Below are 22,008 nucleotides of genomic sequence, written 5' to 3'. Positions count from 1 at the left end.
CAGCAGTCTCACAACCTCCTTTCACATGGGGCGACATCCCTTCCAGACGTGTGGAAATCAAGAGGCACCTCGCCCACGGTGGCACAGAGCTCGGATTCCAACACTGGGTTAGTTGCCACAGGACCGGAACCTCGGCAGGTGCTCGAGAGACGTGCCGAATAAAGTGACTCCAAACCTCACATTCATCCCATTAAGATGACAATGACTAGTGGAATATCATTTTAAAAATTATAAGAAAAAATAATTCTGATTCTCCAACAATACACTACACCTTACACGATCACACATGTGCACTGACTGTCCCACCGTCAGCCTGTCACAGCTTTCTATCCCGCAAGCAGAGCGCAGGGGACAGGGCACATTCAGACCACGCCCCTGGGCCTCGGAAGTGGGGTGCGAACAAGCACAAGTCATTTCAAGGACTGAATGCTGAATCTGTTTTAGAGGCGCCTTTGGTAGCAGTGTGGGAACGGCCTGCCGGATCTACCACGACTTTCATCTACAATCATCACAGTTTGATGGACTAAGCTGACTCCAGAGTTGCTATTCAAGCACAATTCTTGAGTCATGCTTTCCTAAGTCATGTAGACGAATTCGCAGAGACACTCAACCTTGGACACTGCACTTAATTTAATAAGCCTTTTCAGAATTTTAATAGAACCATTAACAGGTGTGAAAGAATGAACTGTCATTTTGAGACCTTATAACTTACAAATTAGCTAATTTTTATTTTTAATGTAAATGTCAAAAAGCAAAATATCAAAGGCTAGCAATTATACTGCTAAAAAGATGTGGGTGTTATCTAAGTCAAGGGATCTCTGCTCTCACACTTAAAAAAAAAAAAAAAAAAAAAAAAAGCATTAATGGTATTTTTAAAGTAAATGCCAAGGTCTATAATTTAACTCATGCCAAATGAAAAAGATACCCCAATTGTAAAGGACTAGTAACTGTGAAGATGAAATAAAATAATGTATATAAAAAGAAGTCATTCAGTGTCTTACCAATAAATTATATTATTAATAATAAAAAGTAAATTCCTGAAATGAAATGAAATTATAAATATATATGTATTTTTCCTATGTAACAAGTTTAAGTGTTAAACGGTTAAAAAAAATATATCACTTACACTCTAACGTAGAAGATCGTCAAACAATTTTCAAAGGAGATCTGCCTACATGATATTAGGTTATATTATAAATACTTTAATGGTAAAGAATATGTATCAAAAACATATTTATTAGACATAATAGGTATCTAGTCTATGTTTGCTAATTACTTGCCTTGAAAATTTCTGTTAAATATAATCAAAAGAACAAATCAGGAATATTACGTAATAAAATAATCTAAACTAGACTGAGCCAGGAAACTATACTGAAACAGACTAATGGTTTTTATTGATTTTTAGAGAGAGAAGAAGGGAGAGAGAAAAACAAAACAAAACATTGATTAGCTGCCTCCCCTACTTACCCTGACCAGGGATCGATCTGCAACCAAGGTATGTATGTGCCCTAACCTGGAATCCAACCAGCAACCTTTTGGTGTCTGGAACAATGATCCAACCAACAGAGCCACTCAGCCACGACAGACTAACAGCTTTTAAAGGATACATATAACTGAGTTATATAATTCAAATATTTCAATGCCGTGCTTTTTCCTATCACAAAGTTAATATATTCATTTTAGAAAAACTAAAACAAATGCAAAAAGAAGATGGTAATTACACATAGCACAATCACAAGTCATAACCAGTCATTTTTTAACATAGCCCTGTTCTGTTGATACATTGCACATCTAATTTCTCCGTGAAACTGGGATCTATTATCTATACTCCTTAGCAAGAAAACGTCTTCATTTAATATTCTGTGAGCATTTCCCCATGTCATTAAATGGCCTTATAAAACAAGATATTTAATTGACTTAAATTACTTGATCATATGGAGAATCATAGTTTAATGTCTTATTGCCAATATTTTTCCAGTTTCTCACATTGTAATTAATACTGCATTGAGCACGCTTACACATACATCTTTTGGGCCAAATGTTATTATTTCCCTGGGGTGAACGCCTCAACCCAAATCCCCACACAATTACTAGCCTCCTTTACTAAAATGTGCAGAGCTTAGCCCGGAGACAGGAGCGCTGAGGACAGACAGCAGGAAAGAGCACTGGCCCCTCCTCCCCCAGGACCCTTTCACTCAGTGCCACTGAAGAGCTGCTTTGTTTGAAGTCTGCACCTCAAACCCGCATGCATCCTCCCCGCCCCCGGAGGGACCTGGAAGAGAATCTGAATCCTTAGGTACCCTTTCTCACAAAAGCAACAATGTCGGGGGGTGGGGGGCTGCAGAGGACTGACCACCTACAACAGGTATGAAAGAAATAAAAGAAAACAAATAAATGGGTTGGAAACCACAAGCCTGTGGCCTGTTTTCAGTATCTTCCACCCTTTTAATACAGCCTCAGCCATTTGTGTGGTCTTCCTCGCATGTAAAAAAAAAATTATTCTTGCCCTGGCTGGTGTGGCTCAGGTGGTTGGACAACTTCCCGTTCACTGAAAGGTTGCGGGTTCAATTCCAGTTCAGGGCTTACGCAGGAGGCAACTGATCAATGTTTCCCTCTTGCATTGATGTTTCTCTTTCCCTCTCCCTCTCCCTACCTCTCTCTTTAAAATCAATTTGAATATATATTTTTAAAATTATTCTCACATTTTGGAGTTTTCAAGTGACTCAGCTTAATAAAAGTTTCCCTAATGTGCTGCGCACCTGTATCTTCTTGCACATGTTACAAACACGAGGTGGTCCATGTGCAGGAGGGGCTGACCAGCACTCAGGAAAGAGAGCAGGTGCCCAGAAATACCCACAGTGCCAGAAGGGCCAGCCTGGCCAGGGGGGCTCTGACGTCCCATCATTCTGTCTCAGATTCACAGCACAAAACAACCTTCTGAGGACATCCTATCTTCTAGCTCCTTCCTCACTCTGGGCCAATCTTAACAAAGTCAATCATTATTTAAAGCTAATCCACACCCCCCACTTTAAAGAAAAGGCAGCTGCTTAAAAAATGTACTTTCTAATGGTTTCTAGTCCACAATTTTAATGTCCTTTCTCTGAAAGCTAAGGACTCGGGATAACCACCCACATCAAACTATGGGAGACCAGTCTGGAAGGTGCTGAACTGGAATGGTGACCCACAGGACCAATCATGACCATTAGGGCTGTATTATAACTGTGATGTTTTATGGGTAGTTGTCAACTGTAACACAAAAGTATACAAATTCCAGCCCTGGCCGGTTTGGCTCAGTGGTTAGAGCGTCGGCCTGCGGTCCGGAAAGACCCGGGTTCGGTTCCCGCTAAGGGCACGTACTTCAGTTGCAGTTTGTCCCCAGCCCTGGTTGGTCGTGCAGGTGGCAGCCAATCGATGTGTCCCTTCACGTCGATGTTTCTCTCTCTCTCTCTCCTCTTCCTCTCTCTCCCTCCCACTCTATCTGTACAAAAAATGGAAAAATATCCTTGGGTGAGGATAAAAAAAAAAAAGTATACAAATTCCAGAATCCCTTTTGTTCATCAAAAGACAAACTACTATGTTACAGAATAAATTGTTGGAACCCGCCACCAATGGCAGATCACAGACGAATTTGAATTACATCACACAGTCACTTTTTGGATAACAGTTTAAATGAATATACTGAGCCCTGACCGGTGGGTCAGTGGTTAGAGCGTCGGCCTGTGGACCAGTGAGTCAAGGGCTCGCACTTCAGTTGCGGCTCACCCCCAGCCCTGGTCAGGGTTGTACGGGAGGCAACCAGTCAATGTGTCTCTCTCACATCAGTGTTTCTCTCTCTCTCTTCTCTCCCTCCCTCCCTCATACTCTATCTGAAGATAAATGGAAAAACATCCTCAGGTGAGGATGAAAATAATGAATACAATAAACTTGCAGAGAGTGCTTTAAAATCTCTTCTCCCATGTCTATCACCTAATAAAATATAGAAACTATTTAGATACATATTAGCATGTCATCCACCTGCAAATAGCATATCATCCACCTCACCCTGACTAGATGAATTAACATCACTTATCACATTAAAATCTTTAACTGCTGACATCCATAGTATTTGTTCAAACTGGATCATTAGCATTTAATATGGGGAACTGCTCTTTTACGCCTAACTCTTGTTTGGTTATGATGCAGAAGAGCAAAAAGTTATGGATGTAAAGGTGACTCATTATATTAATGTCCTATCCACACAATTTCCATGAACAAACTGCACAATTCTTTAAATGCTTCTCTTTCACCCTATGTTATGTTGCTTGCGGTTACATTCATATGAATGTAATTTTATGTGCTAAAGCTTGTAATAAACATTAGGGCTTTTTCACTTTATGTTATCTTTAGCACTGATAGTACTCACACCAAGAAGAGATTAACTCAGGATTACAGAAGGTGTCAGAGAGCAAAATCCTCGATTATTTTTGTCGGGTTTTTGGGGGTTTTTTTTGACATACATAAAAAAATACTACTGATAAGATGAACTTGACAATGTCTCTACTCCAGAAGAGAATTTATTGAAAATATTATTTTTGTAAGTCCCTTATAAAATGTTTTTAAAACCCATTATTCTGAGGGTCAAGGCTGCAGAAATCCCAGACAAGAAGCACAAAGCAGTGGCAGGTGGTCTCCAGCAAGCACCCCCGTTCACTATGGAGTCAAGGGGTTAACAATGCTCCACACATTCTCCGAAGGAGTCAAACATGGAACTGTCTTCTAACTACTCTGGAAATTAGTGGAATCTAAGCATTCAGAAGAATGCAGAAGGGCTAAAACCTCTGAACAAAAGAGAGATGCAACCAGAAAGAAAGATTAGGAGGGTCAGGCGTTTAGAAACCTCCAAGTCATAATTCCAGAACCAAAACGACATGATGGCAAAGGGATTCTAGATGGAGGTCAGCTCAGTCCATCTCTATTTGGGGAGCACAGAAGATGACCTTTCAGGTGCCATGTGCTTTTTAATCCAGAGAACACACCCAGCACCTGAGCGACAAGAAGCTAACGGGGTTTGAGCACAACCATGTGCGAATCGCCCCCAGGATTACTGGCTCATTCCACAGTCTTTATTCCGAGTCCAACAACAACAGACAAATGGAGTGGGAGGATGTTGTGGAAAAACCACTTTCATGAGGGTTACCAGAATATTGGTTAATTCTTTGGCATCTCCTCCCCTCTCCCCATGAAGACATGAACCCTGAGAAACCTTCCTCCTCTGGAAGCATTCCCTTCTTCCTTCCAACTATCCGACCAGCAAACTAAAGTAGTATCATGAGAAATAGGCCCACGCCCCCTGCAGGGCTGCCCAAACTGCAGAAAAAGATAAAGGGTTTGGTTGATGGGACAGTGCATCACAAGGGCAAAGGCCAATGTAAATGTTTACCCATTAAGAGAAAGTCAGAGCACATGCATTTTGGATGCGTGTTCATGCAGGCTAAGTCCACACTAACCAATCACAGGCCAGCTCCTCCCTTCACGGAAGTGTAATGTTTCGGTCAAGGTAGAGACCCGTCCTCCGAATGTATATACACTTGACCTCGTTGATTAAGCTCCACACTGCTCCTTTGTTCAACTACAAACAAAAAGATGGAAAACACTCCCGAACTGCCAGTGTGAGCTGCAAACACCCCATCTGCAGCTGCTCAGCTCCAGCGCCGGCCCCCAAAGCAAATGAAGGCTCAAGAAATGCTCCTCTTCTCTCGCTTACCCTTAGCAGCTGTGTCCTCATCGCTTGGGAGGTTCCCTGAATCTTTCCACGCTTAAATTATTGGCAAAAATTAGCAAAATCAGCAATGCCCATCTGTAACATGTCCTGAGCAGATAACAGCAATTGAGAGGAAATGAAGGCGACTTCCAGAATATCCAAATGCCACAGCGCACCTGATAAACACCAAGCAGCCCTTCCATCCTTAAAAAAACGTTAAGGCTCATTTATATCAGCAGGAGCTGGTTCCCACTTTGAATCTGTTAGTGGAAAGTGACAAGTGCAAGCCTATCACTAAGTTCCACTTCCTTGAAGATCTTCATTCAAGAACACGGATACTCCAGCCTCCAGGGAAAAAGCTTAAACCAAAACCGGATCCAGTCCACAGCTGAGTAGAAGTCTCTTCTCTCAAACATGTTGGGGGAAATAGGGCGATGATCACAGCACATTAGGATGTTAGGAGGGAACCCTATGGAAGATGCATGTGCTATCACCAGGGTCTCTCTGCACATCCCTGCAAACCCACAGGAGAACTCGAGAGAACACATAACTCAGCCCAGGTACAGTGACCCCTCTCCACCTCCACCCCCTTGGCACCCACAGTGCATTGACTCTGTTCCCTAGTGCCCAGACAGACTCACAGTCTGCTCCACAGGGTCTCTAAGGCAGCCACTTTGATTGATCACTATGTCACTTCAAAGTCTTTCACAGTGGTGGCAAGTCTGTTCCAAGTCCTTTCAGCAAAAGCAGTTTAACATTAAAGCATGAGAAAAGGAAGAGACTTCAGGGCACAACTGTTCCTTAGCGTCTGCTCCATGACCGTCACTGCTCCTCTCAGAGTCAGAGATGGCCCTGGGACCCCAAGGAACCTCCTCTGATTGGCACGCAAGCCAGGCACCCTGCAGCACTGGAATGGTCTGCCCCCCAGAACCCTCTGGCCCCTGAAAAAACGGTCACCATCATTCCATTCATCAAGTGTCTTAAGCCTTCTATTATGAGTCTGAATTTTAAACAGGGAACTAGGTCCTTTATTACATCCCCTAATCCATGTCCCCAGTAACACATCTAAGTTACAGAATCTGTCTGCAATCTAATTATTATTAGACTCACCCTCCCTTCCTTCACCCAGAACTAAGTTGCACTTTGACAGAACTGCCTCCAATTTTTTAAAAAATCATCGACTGAGAAAAGCATTATTAAAAGATTCTATTTCCAGACTGAAAGTGCCATAAGAGCAACACCCGCCATGTGTACTCACCGCAACCCGAGGCCTTCCCAGCACTGGGCCATGCACCAACGAACACGCAGCCAGCCTGACACCCGCACACGTGCGTCTGAGCGCCCATGATCTAACAGGCCACCCGACTCCACAGTACCAAAGCGGAAGTGCGGGCACGTCACCTACATGACATTCCCAGCACCCCTGACGCAGGGGGTGGTCAGGGGGTGGTCAGGTGGTGAGGTTCTCCAGAGGACTGAGCAGAGTGGTGAGAGGTCTTTGGATGACCACTCCTGGTGTTCCCTCCCTCTTCAGCAAGACTGAGAGCAGGCCCGCCCAGTGGGCTTCCACCGCAAAATGAGGCCAAGGCCCCGTGGTGGAAAACAAGATGGAAGGAGCCTGGGTCCCTGAGCGTCAGGGGAGGACAGCAGCCACCTATCCAGACCTTGGGTGGTGGCACAGGAAAGCAGCCCACTTCTCTCATCTGCATACTGCACTTTGGAGTCTCTTTCATGTTTTATTTATTTATTTATTTATTTATTTATATTGATTTGAGAATGGGAGGAAGGGAGAGATAGAAACATCAATGAGAGAACATCAATTGGCCGTCTCCTGCATGCCCCCACTGGGGATTGGGCCCACAATCTGGGCATGTGCCCTGACTGGGAATCAAACCGGCAACCTCTTAGTGGATGGTCAACGCTCCACCACTGAGCCACACCAGCTGGACTGGAGTCTCTTTTGGAGCAGGCAGAACTACCCCAACTAACAGCACCCTAAAGAAAAATCTTCACATGCCAACAGCACACTGAATATACAAAAAAAAAAAACACACACAAATTAAACCAGTACTGCTGGTGAAACTTACTAGTTATATTCATGGCTACAGAGGTTTAGCAACTCCAAACCTCAGTGATAGTGGGCACAGCCAATGGGGCAGTTAACTAACTTTAGAATTTTATTTTTAAGTCAACTAGAATTGGTGTTTTGTTTTTTTTTGCTAGCCAATATCTCCTCAGCACAGGTGATTTTTTAATCTAATTTCTTTGGTTTAGTTGGCTAACCTCCTTCATAAAGTGTCTCAAACTTGAAGTCAGAAAATTTTAGTTTCAATAATTATTCCTCAGAGACACCTTATAAACTTCTTTTACGAAATTTTGCTAAAATAAACAGATGCATTTTCTTCTACCTGAACTTTTCCAAGTAGCACACCCAAATAAATAGGTAACGTGTCAGGATCAATGGCAGAAGCAAGACAGCCTGGTTGAAGGTCCAAGGTGGAAGGAGCCAGGCCAGTGGCCTGTATTTGCAAACTAACAGAAACAGCACCTGGTTTTCAGAATATGGTGGTGGTCAGAAAATGGCCAAATCAGATATAAACATCACATCCCTTTTGGGAAAAGAGATGAGACTTGAGAAAAAATACAAATACCTAAAAGAAGTTGTCCCTTACATCACTTAACAATATGATCTTTGAGAAGGGCGCCTGACCCAGGTGAAGAAGGTAAAGCTTGGTGTTACATATTGAAGTGTGTGACAACGTGGAAAAACATTATGCAAGTGAAAGCAGCCTCACACAAGAGCACATACTGCATGATTCCGTTTACATTTGTTCAAGAATAAGCAAAACCATCTACGGAAAAGAAGAAAAAGGAACATGGCTGATGGAAGAGGCTGAGAGAACTTTCCGGGTGTTAGATTTACCCTAATAGAAGCATGGACTACATGCATTTGTCTAAACTCACAGAATGATACTCTTAAAATGTATGCATTTTGCTCTATAAATTTCACCCAAAGTGAATTTAAACTTTTCCACTTATGATATGTATGCTGAAGTGTTCAGAGGTAATGTGGACTGATGAATGTGTGATTTACTTTGAAATACATCCTCAAAAGATGGACTGATAGAGATGGGCAAACATGTACAAAGCAAATACAGTAAGATGTTAATACTGTAGAATCTGGATGGTGGGTATATGGGTGTCCACTTTGCTCCATAATTCTTTCAACTTATCTGTATGTTTGAAAATTTGCATGATCAAAAGTTGCAGGACACTATACTGTGACTATGTTGAGATCTCTTGCTTTGGAGATTAAAGGAGAGGACATATCTTACTCAGCAGTTACTATTACTTCGTGGGACAGAAACATGAAAAGTGAATCATTTCCCAAAGCGCCCGCCATGCAATAGACTCACACAAGGGGGTAGGCTCAGTGTGCACAGCCCTGTCCTGAAGGCCGCCTCAGTCTAAAACTTCAATTACTGCCCGGCCAGTGTGGCTCAGGGGACCGAGTGTCGTCCCATGGACTGGGAGGTCCCAGTTTGATTCCTGGTCAGGGTACATGCCCAGGTTTCGAACTCAATCCCCCCAGTAGGGGGCATGCAGGAGGCAGCCAATCAATGTCTCCCTTTCACATCAATATTTCTATCTCTCTCTCCCTCTCTCTCTAAAAAAAATCAACTTAAAAACAACCATATTAAAATTTCGATTACTCACAATTTTTAATTTTTTTTTATTGATTTTAGAGAGAGGGAGACATAGAAACATCGATGAGAGAGAACATCAACTGGCTGCCTCCTGCATGCCCCCCAATGGGGATCGGGCTCACAACCTGGGCATGTGCCCTGACTGGGAATCAAACAGGCATCTCTTGGTGCATGGGTCGATGCTCAACCACTGAGCCACACTGGCCTAGCTGATTACTCACAATTTTAAAATAAGTCACTAAAGTTATAAATTCCTAAATATAAAGTCTTAAAACGTGTGACCCTGCATTGCACATATAATACAGTGTGTATATTCTCTGGACAAAAAATAAAAAGCAAAACAGATTCAGTGATTTCATACCAAAAGACTGTGGTCAATACAAACTTCCAGTTATAAAACGACTAAGTCATGAGGATGTAATGCACAGCAGAGTGATTACAGTTAATAAGACTCTATTGTATATTTGAAAGTTACTAAGAAAGCAGATTACCAGGTTCTCATCACAATTTGAAAAATTTGTACCTGTGTGTGGTTATGGATGTTAACCAGACTTACTGTGATAACATTTTACACTATAAAGAAATATCAAATCATTATGTTGTACACCTGAAACTAATATAATGTCATGTCAATTATATCTCAATTTTAAGAACCATTTACTTTGTATCTCTGAAGAGTGTAAAATATTTTTTCCTTTAGGTTTATGACATATTCTATAACCTTAAGCAAGTTATAATGGGAAAAAAATGAACTGAGTATTTTACATAATAAACCAGTTAATTACCACTTTGAAAATACTGTCTCCTTAATGTTGCTTTTATTAATAAAATCCATTTTTGGAGTTGCAAAACCTAATAATGAGTATGGTTTTGGGCAGAGTTGGCTGCCGGAGACAGTACTCTGATCAAATGAACAACTAACAAAGTATTTTGTTTGTATTTGCTGGTTCCCCCCAGAGCCAGGAATGTCTTTGCACACAGAGCCGCTGAGCAAAAATTCAAATCCTAACCACTTTTCAAGGCCTAACTCTGCTCCTACCTGTCCTGCACTGTTTCCTGACTATGCAAACTCCCCTCTCCCAGGGACCCACCCATCCCAGGGTGTCATTTACACAGGAGTCTTTTCCTAACCTACCGGACACATGGCCATGTGTCTGTCTGCTCGGCCAGAACACTTACAGGAAAGGGGTGATGTGCTCATCACCTAAGAAGCAGCCCACTCCATCCTACAGGTCTGGTTGTGAAAACATTTCTTAGATTTCTGAAACTGCAGCGTGAGTAAGTTTGATTCCAGGATCACCAGAAGGTCCCTCAGAGGCCTGACAGGCAGTGAGTTGGTTAATTTGCTGACTGTGCCAGACACTTACCTGGGGGAGAGGATGGGGATGAAGTAACAAGGTCCCTTTGCTCAGGGGCCTCACACCCTAGGGCGCCCTTACTCACATGGGGATCTTAGAATGCCAGAGGTGACCGAGATATCCTCATTTTAAACCTGGATGATATTCACTGCCCAGCAGACAACCCCTCAGGCCACGGCCGTCTTCTGCAACAGCACAGGGATCCCACCTGGCTCCTCTACATATGCTCCAAACCCTTCCGAGAAATGATCATCACTCTCCTTAGTTTTAATTTCCCGGGAAAGGAGAAGGTATAAGCGCACTTTGCAGCCAGCTGAGGCTCACAGGGATGGCACAGAAAACAAGTAAATGCTGTCGCTTTGCTGCTCCACGAAGGTGGCAGCCTTGAGTCACACTCTCCATCCACTGTCCAGTCCCCGACACACACACACACACACACACACACACACACACACACACACCCGGTGCTGCAGCGTGGGAAGGACACCCGGGGCCAGTATCTGCTGATGGAATGCTAAGGGAAAAGGATGATTGAAGGCAGTGTCTCCAGGAACCGTCCTGGGGTCATGCGGCACACAGCACACACAGACCCCTTGCCAACCTCCACCCCGCACCTCCACTCCTTTCGGGAAGAACTGAGCGCGACGGTGCCAGGCTAAGAGGATGGATTTAGAAAGCTCCACAGAACCAGACGCACGGCGACAGCAGCCATCAGACATCGCCCAGATTTAACTGCCCTAAAATTAGCAGCGGAGAAGCAGTTACTGTGACGATTGCGTCAGAGCTCTTCCGACTGGCCAGCTGCCAGCTCTGAACCAGTTGCCCTGCTTTCTCCACCAGGGAAACCATGTCCTGGAACAGAGCCAGCGAGGCCTTTCAATGGATGTTCCAATTCTAGCTTCCCTATCAATGTTTTATAATTCAATGACAAGGTGAGCAAAGTCTGTAGGGCTACACCTGCCGGGGGAGCAGTTTCTTTGTTGTAAGCACTTATTCTTTGGGTGAGTAAAGTACTGTGGATAAACCCTTTTCAGTATTTAAATGCCTGAAATTTATTTAGCGACTCACATTCCACTGGCTTAAACAAAGATCATGCAACCCTAACAGCATAAAGGCAAAACAAAAAGTGTTTTCCTCTTACAGTACCTCTTTTCACCTTGGCAAGGACGGGAGCTAAAGCAAGGCGCTTGGTGGATCACAGGAGAGCCCACCACTTCCCAGGAAAGAACAGGTAACCTGATTCAACTAGCAAACTGGCTGCCAGACTGCAAAGTACAAAATGTCTCATCGATAACACACAAGCCACTGACAAAGAGAACAGGGCACATTTTAGACCAGAACAGTAAGCTCATTAGCCCACCCTGGGCCACCACTCCCCCTTCAGGGCAGGTCGCTGGGTGATTAATTCCACCATTCCCACATGCCTGCACCTTCCTCCCTCCCTCCCTCCCGCCTTCCCTCTCTCCTTTCATTGATTCCTTTTGTGATTCTTTGAGACCAGCCACACCTCACTAGGCAGCTGTGGGGCAGAGGAAAGAGCCCTATACATGGAGCAAAGAAACTGGAGCTTAAACCCTGAGAACTAAGATCCAGAAAACCACGTGCTCTCTCTCACTAAACCTGTTTCCTCATCAATAAAGGTATAATCCCAACAGCTTTACAAGGTTCTCCCTTATAAGAACATAAATGAAAGTTCAATACAATAACTATTTTTAAATTTACCTTTAGAAATAGTTCTCCATTCTGTTCCTAAGGCAAAAATATCACTCACTCTTATCATCATTTAAGACTTTTTAAACAGGAAAACAGATCAATTATTCCATGAAAATGACTTACAATAACTTTCAAATAGACAATTTGCTTGACCAATTAGGTAACTTTATTATTAATTAGGCTAATCTCTCAGCCTTGCTTATAGCTCTCACAACAGCACATCTTAACACACAGATCTCAAGAAACAGGAGTTATAATGACATCCCTCTAAGTGCACCTAGTCCAGGAATCAGTGCATCAAGGCAGCAAGGATAACAGACTTCTACTGTAAGACTCAACTATGGTTCCTGAGCACCTACTATATTTAAGGCATAAGCAAAATTCTAATGTCCTTTGCGATCCTTAAATTGAAAGTACTGACTCCACAAAGGTGCACTATATATTGCTGATGGGCTTTTAAAAATCATTATTTCCTGCAGAAATTATCACGGCTAATGGACTGTGAGCTAAGACTCAGGTAACGTTGTACAATCCAGAAACCATTTCCAGACCCTTTATTATGGAGCCCAAGCTGGGGCTTTTTTGTTGTTGTTTTAAAATATACTTTTATCGATTTTTTTAGTGAGAGAGAGATAGAAACATGGATATGAGAGAGAAACAGCAATTGGCTGCCTCCTGCACGCTCCCCCCCCCCCCCCCCGTACTGGGGATCAAGCCCGTAACCTGGGCATGTGCCCCGACCAGGAATCGAACTGGGACCTCAGTCCAGGGGACAAGGCTCAATCCACTGCGCCACACGGCCAGGCCCAAGCTGGGCTTTTGCATGAACAGCAGCCCACCTGATTCCAACAGGGCTGTGCAGGTGTCGACTGGAATCAGAATGTGGAACCAGGGAAGGTAAAAGCCACACCTTCTCGAAAAAGGAAGGTCTCCCCTTCTGCCCAGGGCACCAGTCTCCCCAGGACCACCCTTTCTGATGGGCTGTGCAGGGATCTCTGCTGTGCAGTCTTCAGAAATGACTTCTCCTTTTTGACCAGTTCAATATCAGAGTTGAATCACAGGTCATTGCAAATAACCCAGAAAAAATATAAAATGAAGTCTAAAAGACCCTTTCGTTAGAACATTCACAAGAGAAACAGAACTTTAAAGCAACACTACCTAGTTCAACAAAAGCCAAGGTACACAGTTCTTTCATGTGCAAACCATGGCTCTCAATCATTCCTTTAACAAATATTTGTTTGCTAAGAGCCTGCTGTGTGGTGAGAACCACCTGAGTGAGGGGATACAGCAGTAAACCAGAAACATCCCTGCCCAAACAGCACTTAATGCTCTACTGAGGTGAGACAGAAGACAAACATATAAAATCGATATCCAATAGAAAGCCAGCAAGGCAATGCTAAGCACTATAGATTAAAATCAGGCAGCATACGGGGGAGGGGAGAGTGCAAAGCAGGATGGTCCCCTGGGTGTGCTCGTTTAGCTTGTAGCTGTGGTGCACACAGACTGTGGCTTGGCCCTCCCAGCCCACAGGTCTCCAGAGAGGCTGGGACCCCACGCCGCCCTCACAGTGGGGGAGGTTGTGGGCTCCAGTTCTAGCCAATAACACACAAGCAGAACTATACTATTAATCTGTACTTTCCTAGTTATACTTACCTTTGAGAAGTTTCTGGATGAGCAAATGATAAGTTATGTCCTTCTATCCTGACCCTGGGTCTGGAGTCAGCTCTTGTGATAGTATGGTGTTTCCTAAGCAGCTGAGTTCAACCAGAAACATTCCAAGAATAGTATTCCCCATTACATTATCACTGCCCAAAATATGAAATCTCAAACTAAGCAACCTACCACCAATTCTGGAAGAAAACAGGCTACCATAAATATGTCCTCAGGAAGAACACATACAGTAAATATAGGCCCCATTAAGGAGACAGCCTGTCTGGAGCTGCCCTTACAAGAACCCTCCAGGCCCCCAGAAATTGTTCCCAAACAGTCATGAACTCTAACCAGAGAGGGCTGAAGAGCGGTGGTCTCCAGACGGGGCCGCACATTCCAAAGTGTAACACAAGTGCCCTTGAGGTGCAAGAGAAATACTCCAACTTCTATTTGCTTATTTATTGAATAGTTTACTGATTTTTTGTTTTTTGTTTTAGAGAGAGAGAAAGGAAGGGAGAGGGAGAGAGAGAGAACAATCAATGTGAGAGCACAACATCAATCAGCTGCCTTCCACATGCCCCAACTGGGATCAAATCAGCAACGCCTCAGTGCACAGGATGACACACAACCAACTAATCACACCAGGTGATATTTACTTTTAATATCACCCTTCTCAAAAGTTATAACTTTATGTTTTATAATGTCCACATTTTAGCATGGCAAAGTTATATACATACATATTGTATATTGTATATATACACAAACACATACATGCAAATATAAGTTCATACACAGAAACATACATATATGGGTATTTAGATGGGCGATGTTGTATAGAAGGATGCACACTGAAAAAAGTTCAGAAACCCTGCTACAAAGAAATCATTATTCTTTGGGTTAAGACAAGAAACACATGAAACACCAGCATTTGTCCCGTATAAAGAATCAAAAGTGTTTCTTAAAATTACTTATCAGGCCCAGCCAGTGTGGCTCAGTGGTTGAGTGTTGACCCATGCACCAAGAGGTCGCTGGTTCAATTCCTGGTCAGGGCACATGCCCAGGTTGTAGGCCAAATCCCCAGTGAGGGGCACGCAGGAGGCAGCCAATCGATGTTTCTATCTCTCTCTCTCCCTCTCCCTTTTTTCTCTCTAAAATCAATAAAGATAAAAACAAATTACTTATCAGAAACTTCCCTAGAAGAGCTATGAATATGCACTGCTCAGCAAGGAACCAAACGCACTATCAAAACATCCCGAGAAGAAGAGAGAGCAACCACTGTGCTGTGAGGGTTCAGAGCAGGCCTCCCGAAGAAACACACCTCTCCCTTGAAGAATTTAAATTAGGGGCCTTGCCCATACAAGAGTTATCAGCAGAAATGACTCTGCATGACCTATCTATAGGGAAGGACAAGCTACTAATTACTGAAAATCTGCTCTTCTTATCATCCTGAGAATGACCTTCCTCTGCTCTGAAGCCCCAAGGTGCCTCACCCCATCCTTACCTCTGAATGTCATATGTTCCTCATTTCCCTTCTCTCTCTGACTCACTCATGTTCGTGGGGTTCCCATAGGTACATATGTAATTAAATTTGGTATTTTTCTCTTGTTAATCTAAATGTCTCCTGTACATTTAATTATTAGACCAGCCAAAGAACCTTAAAGGTTGGAGGCAAGCCTCTCCCTCCCCAACATGGCCACACAAGCTACTGTGCCCTAAGCACTCCAGTCAGAAATCTTCTTAAAAGACAACCAAACAGCATACTTTTAACTATTTTGATCTCTCCAACAGCTCCACTGGCTGGGAGCTTCTTTCAGCAGACTTAGCAACTATACAAAAGTGGAAAACAAGGAGTAAACTCGCTGGCAGAGCTGGAGAGGCCCCTGTGGCTAAACGTTTATTTGTGCAACAGGAAAAGTATCAACTAATTAAAACACCAGGAAACTGGGGAAAGATGATGGTTCTCTTCCCCAATATCTGCAAGCAACTCAAAATAAAGCCATACCAAACTGCAAACATAAGTTTAAGAAAGTCCAACATTCTAATATTTTTCCTACAATCTTTTCAGTGTCTAAGACCTCTCCAGAGGTCACAGCTCAGAGGGTGGCCCTAGTCATTCAGACAGTCATTAAATATTTCTTAACCACAACCACATGGTTCTAGTATATAGTCTGTAGTATAGTATTTAGTATATAGTATGTAGTATCTAGTATATAGTAAATATAGTATATATAGTATCTAGTATATAATATGGTTCTAGTTACTAGGAACACACGAAATCTGACAACATTTCTTTCTTAGAATAATTGGTCAGTAGAACCAGAAAAATAGGTATGGCATGGTCTTGCAGGATACTCGTGTAGATGAGATGGAGATATAGATTAGCTGTTAACACATTAATATTTAACTGTAACCAAAGGCATGGGGACTCCTTGTAAACCTAGAAGGAAGCTTCCAGAGACACAATTCACAGTTCAGCCAGTTGAACAGTCTGCTCTAATGTGCAGGTAGCATTTCTTTGGGAGGGCAGGCAAAGGTGCTAAATAATAGAATCAAACTCCAAAATGCATCATAGGAAGAATGAGCTAAATAAAGTAAAATGAAGCAGAGTAAATGTTGGGTCCCGCAATGACATCAGTATAGGAAGGGAAGACACAGCTTAATGGCAGCCTGTGATTAAGGGCTCAGGGGTTTCAGTGAAGAGCAAACTCACTGAGATTGAATAGCATGGCCACCAGAAAATAAATGCAAACTTGGACTACATCAGTGCAAGCAGGACATGCAAGGTAGAAAGAACATCCTACTCAATACAGGTCAAGTTGTAGGAGAACGCTTCAGTGCCCTGCCCAACTTTGACAAGTATTGTTCAGCTAGTAACTGAAATATTTCTATGTTCTGCAGACCACCAAGGGAATAGAATTTAAATAAAGTAGGTGGAATTAAATTTCAATTCTATAGGTAAAAAGACACGTTCTGGTAGTCAAAAGTATCAGAAAGGTGGAACTCTCCACCCCTTCCTGTCAATGTTCAGTTATTGCTGGAAGACCACTGGCCGAGTATATAAAGGGACCCAAGCATCAAAGAAGGTCAATGGGCCTTGCAAAAGGAGAAAGTATCTGGGTATGGGGGTGGGGGGTGGGGTACATGTGCACAAGGGTGTGACGGGGGAACACACACACAGGAGTATATGGGATGGGTACAAGCACACGTGTAAAGGTAATTTTAACAAATGCCTTCTCTCAATGGGGAGAACTTGCCTTTACTCTGTCTGAAAGCATGCATGTTCTTCTTTGGCGGGATTGAAGGAAGGATGTCAATATATCTTGATGAAATGCATTGACAGTAGATAGTAACTGCTGTTGTTAATTCTCAATGCAGCAAAATCAAATAGTGACAAATATGACACACACTAATATTTGCTTTTGTTGTTGCTTTTTAGTTTTACAGGTAGATGAAAACTAAACGAGGAACATCTTAACCATAAGGCCCTTTCTGGTACAGAGACACTATGACTAGACTCAACTTTTCTCAACTGCTCCTTTTCTTCTTTCCTATTACGGAACTTGGCTAATGTTATAGAGAAAGGGAAAAAAAGGAACAAGGAATTGGGTTACACTAAATATGAAATCTCTCAAGAAACAGAACCTCTATTGTGGATCAGATCTGGCTCCCTGAAACCACTCTTTGCAACCAAAGTTTATGAACCAAGTTCAGAAAGTATCAAAATAATTTATCTCAAGTTTAAAACATTTAAATTCCCATCATACTCTTATCTTTCCTTTAAAAGGAGTCACAACTAAAAGTGACTGGAACAGAAAGGCAACTTCTGAATCACTGATTTCAAGGTAAACCAAGTAAGCTACAACTTTTATGAATGTTCACATACAAACTTACTGTTAGCCAAAGAAAGAAAAGACACAATCATGAAAAAAATGTATATTAACTCAATCAGTAGTCAGTCATTTTCACTACTCTGATACGTTTATTTATTTATTTTTTTCATTTTTATTGATTTTAGAGAGAGAAACATAGATGTGAGAGAGAAACACTGATCAGTCGCCTCCCACATGTGCCCTGACCAGGGACTGAACCCACAATCCGGACATGTGCCCTGACCAGGAACTGAACCCATTACCTTTTGGTGTACTGGACGACGTTCTAACCAACTGAGCCGCACCAGCCAGCGCACTAATACATTGATTTTAAATATTAAAGAAACCTAAAATTTTGGTGCTGAAAGAGACCATATAAATACTTTATCCAAACGTATTTGCAACAGGCATTAGAGTCAGGAAACTGGAGTTTCTTGTCCCCCCTTGCCCTTCTAGTCTGTCACCCTGCAGAGGAATTAGGTACATAAATAGAAGTAGAAAACCTGGACTGTGTCCCTGTATTCTTTAGGACTTAACTGCATATTTCATTCATTTTCAAAACAGAAAAAAAAACACCTTTGCTTTTCAGTTAACAACAACTCTAAATTTTCTTCAAATTCAGCATGTCTACGAAAGGATTTGTAATCCTAAATCGCCATCATGAGTAGATGATGAGTTCAAAGACTCAATGTCTTCACCAGTCTAAAAACAAGCAAACAAAAAACAATCTTGCATTTACCATTATGTCTGGGGGAGCAGGAAGGTATACCCACTTAAACACATAGTTCTTTGCAAAGTATGCAGTAAATGTGCAACCCCTGAACTACTTTTGATGACCAACCACAGCACTTTTTAAACCAGTTTCAATTGCCAGACAACTGCCCTTTCAGGGCAGCTCACTAGTATTTCCTCACTTTCAAGAAGAGATAGATTTTCAAAATTAGTAACCCACTACCTCTTTGCCCCAGGTTAAAAGATCCCCCAAGGTGGACAGGTGTTTTACTGAGCTCAGATATCAAAACTCTTCAAAATACCATTTCAGTCCTGGGGGTTGAGTGGTGTGGTGGGGGACTTACAAACCCACATTACACAGCTCAGTGCCAAATCGTGCTGCTCTGATAATTCCCCTATTACTTTCCATAAAAGTAAAGCTCTCTAAGAAGGACTAAAGTTTAAAAACAAACAAACCATTTGATAAAAAATATGCACTTAGACCAGCTGGAGAAAATCGGCAGCTTCGCCTCAATACCTGCAATTTATCTCTTGCTTTCTTTTCCGGACCAAATGCTTACACTGCTTCTTATCCAAGTTCACTTCACCCCATCTATAGGTAGCATGTGGGTACTGATAAAAGCTGTTTCTGATTTCATTTCCTATTTCCCAGATGTTTGCTACAGAGTTTTTTTTTTCCTTCAGCTGTTTCTGAATACCGCTCTGATTTAGAACAAACAAATTCAACATGTTATAGTTTAAGCTGAGCAAGACACACAATAAATGACAGCTATAAAGATAATTTCAAGGTATTTCTCGGCTTACTAAATAAGTTTGCCTACCTAGGCAAGATTTGAACAAGCTGCTATGGTCTTGCTTTAGGAAAAAAGTACTTAAACACAGAACACAGAAGCCGCTGCTGCTGCTGCTGCTGAAATGACCCACTGCAGGCTGCTGTACTTCACATAGAATGGGCTGTTTTTAAAAGTGAAACGCCCAATATCAATTATCAATTGGGGAAAAACAAAGATGTTCCTAACATAATCCTTGGTATAAACCGTGCATATATACTTCAACTACACCTCTTCCTCAAATGCATCAATGGAAATTTTAGCCAGAATCAATGCTATTTGTATCCAAAACTCAAGAAAGACTGTACTTCCCCATGAATAAATTATTTTATACCTTCCCAATCAAGTAGTGAAATACAAAATTGAGTGGTAAAAATCGTTAAGTAGAAATATTGTCTGAATAGAACTACAAATCTCACTGGAGAACTTTGAATTCTCCAAATAAGTCAAAACATAAAACAGACATCCTTAAATCTGTGGCCAGAAACTAACCAAGTTGTCTCTTAAAATTCATCTATAGGAACGCAGAAATAATAGACCACCGTTTGATATCTAAAGAAACATCGGTGTTATAGGTAAGTAACAGTGTTGGAGGTTTTTCCCCTCCCATTACTAATTGTAAAACTGAAAAAAAATTAAAACCTGATCGCAGATAGGCAAGCCCAGTTTACTAAATGCCTGTCATAAGAAAGCCATCTAGTGTTAACATTTAGAAATGAAAACTGCAGACAAAAGAGGCAAAGAAAAGACATATCTGAGTGACTATTTCGAACTTACTGAGCAAACCTATGAGAATCACCAAGGTTCTTTGTTTTTTGTGCGTTTTTTTAAAGCCACCCTTATCAAAACCAAGTCTAAGTCTAAGCAAAACCCCAAATCTCTACAATTTTATTTTGACCAAAACACTGTTCGGTGGCCACGATTTTGTGACCAGTGCACTTGATGTTTCCAGTACGCACGCTGGAGTCATCTTCTGCTGAATTAATTTAACTGAAGCAGGTTAATGATGACAAATATCTCCCAGAGGGGTAATGCCAACTTGTTTTCCTTCCGGAGAAGCCTCGGCTCTCGCTCCTAGATGAAGAACCGAAATTGAATCTTCGGGTTTGCCGCTCGGCGGAAAATTCATTGTAGGTGCCCGTGGGGATACTCCCAGGACACGATCAAACTCGCTTTAATAACGTGGGGACCCAAATGGGACCGGGAGCGGAGGACGCGGCGAACCTCGGCGCCTGGGCGGCGGCAGAGCCTCGGACTCCGAAGGAAGGTCACGCGGAGTCAGAGGGTCGCCGGCCGCTCTGGGTCCTACAAAGGGGCGCGGGGGCGCGGCGGGGGCTCCGGCACCACCTCCCCGGGAATCACCCGCGGCAAGTTCGGCAACAACCCGGTCCGAAGCGCCGGTGCAACGCGTCAGGCAACCTTTCCTCCTTCCTAGGACGTCAGTCACGGAGGAGTCGCCGGGCGCCCGGAGGACGCAGAGTCTCATTAGTGTCACCAAGGCAGAAATAACCTTTCAGCCCCTCGACAACTTTGAGAGAAGCGGCGGCGGCTCCGCGTCCACCCGGTTGGAGAGCGCGGGCGCATCGGGAGCCGGACCCCAGCGCCCGCGCCCCCCCGCGCCCCAAGGCGCCCGCCGTCAGCCCCCGAGGCGCCCCCTTCACCGCGGGGCAGTCCCCGCGAGCCCGTCCCCAGACACACCCGCAGGCTCCAGTCCTCGAGCTCCGACACGCACCTCAGAGACGCGATCCGCCGGCACCGACTACAGCCCGCGAGCGAGCGCGCGGCGCCTACCGGGGCCGCAGCCTGGCCGCCCGCCGCCCCGCTCTGCCCATCGGCCCGGACTCTGCCCGCGCCGGGCTCTGGCAGGAGGCAGCCGGACCCGCCGGCTGCGCTGAGCGGTCGGTCTGCGCTCGGGCGGGCGGGCGGCCGGGGAGGGCGCGCGGCGCTGCTCCTCCTCCTCCGCCGCCGCCGTCCGCCGTCTTCCTCGCGCTCCGCCGGCTCTTCCCGGGATCCGTGTCTGCCGCGCCGGCTCCCGACGCCGCCGCCCGCCGGCCCGGAGGCACCGCCCCCCGCCCGCGCCGAGGCCTCTCATTGGCCGCAGCCTGCAGGCCCCCTCGGCCCCGCCCCGCGATTGGGCGCTGGCTCCGTCCGTCCCGCTGGCTCGCGGGCACCCGGCGCAGCCGGTGCGCTGTTCCCAGGCCCGGGTGCGCGGGAGCGGCGAGAACCTCGGGCCCCTTCCCAGAGAGGGGGCTGCAGTCTCAGGCGGGCGCAGCAGCCCACCTGGGCCTGCCCACCGGGAGAGTCGTCGCCTCATTCGCCTCCCTGGCAGGGAGAAGTGAACCCGAAGCTGGCCCCGAGCCGCCCCCTGCGCAGTCGCGACCCCGGCCTCCACTCTGAAGTTGGGAAAAT

General features: G+C 44.1%; 1 protein-coding gene across 1 annotated transcript in view; it reads right to left on the bottom strand.

Annotated features, from left to right (window-relative positions):
- SIPA1L2 (signal induced proliferation associated 1 like 2) overlaps positions 1 to 21,395 on the bottom strand; it is a 198,707-nt gene extending 177,312 nt beyond the window's left edge. Inside the window, 1 exon segment of the mRNA XM_036277621.1 lies at positions 21,332 to 21,395. The gene's annotated coding sequence lies outside the window, so the exon portion shown is untranslated.
- Between the last annotated feature and the right edge of the window lie 613 nt (positions 21,396 to 22,008).

Source organism: Molossus molossus, unplaced genomic scaffold (genome assembly GCF_014108415.1).
Source record: "Molossus molossus isolate mMolMol1 unplaced genomic scaffold, mMolMol1.p scaffold_m16_p_23, whole genome shotgun sequence".
Classification (NCBI taxonomy): domain Eukaryota; kingdom Metazoa; phylum Chordata; class Mammalia; order Chiroptera; family Molossidae; genus Molossus; species Molossus molossus.
Note: the sequence above shows the minus strand (reverse complement) of the source record. Positions and strands in the feature narration are given on the sequence as shown.